This window comes from Haliaeetus leucocephalus, unplaced genomic scaffold (assembly GCF_000737465.1).
Source record: "Haliaeetus leucocephalus isolate CR32 unplaced genomic scaffold, Haliaeetus_leucocephalus-4.0 Scaffold248, whole genome shotgun sequence".
NCBI lineage: Eukaryota > Metazoa > Chordata > Aves > Accipitriformes > Accipitridae > Haliaeetus > Haliaeetus leucocephalus.
In genome coordinates, this window is record NW_010972684.1 from 238,566 (window position 1) to 238,769 (window position 204).

The following is a 204-nucleotide window of genomic DNA, read 5'->3' on the forward strand; positions in this document are numbered from 1 at the left end:
GCATTTGTTCTTGTTAAATTTCATGCCATTGATGATTACCCAGTGCTCCAGTCTATCTAGATCCCTCTGCAAAGCCTCTTGTCCCTCAAGAAAGTCAACAGCACCTCCCAGTTTGGTATCGTCAGCAAACTTGCTAATGATGCATTCAACTCCTGCATCCAGACCATTGATAAATATATTGAACACAACTGGCCCTAGAATTGA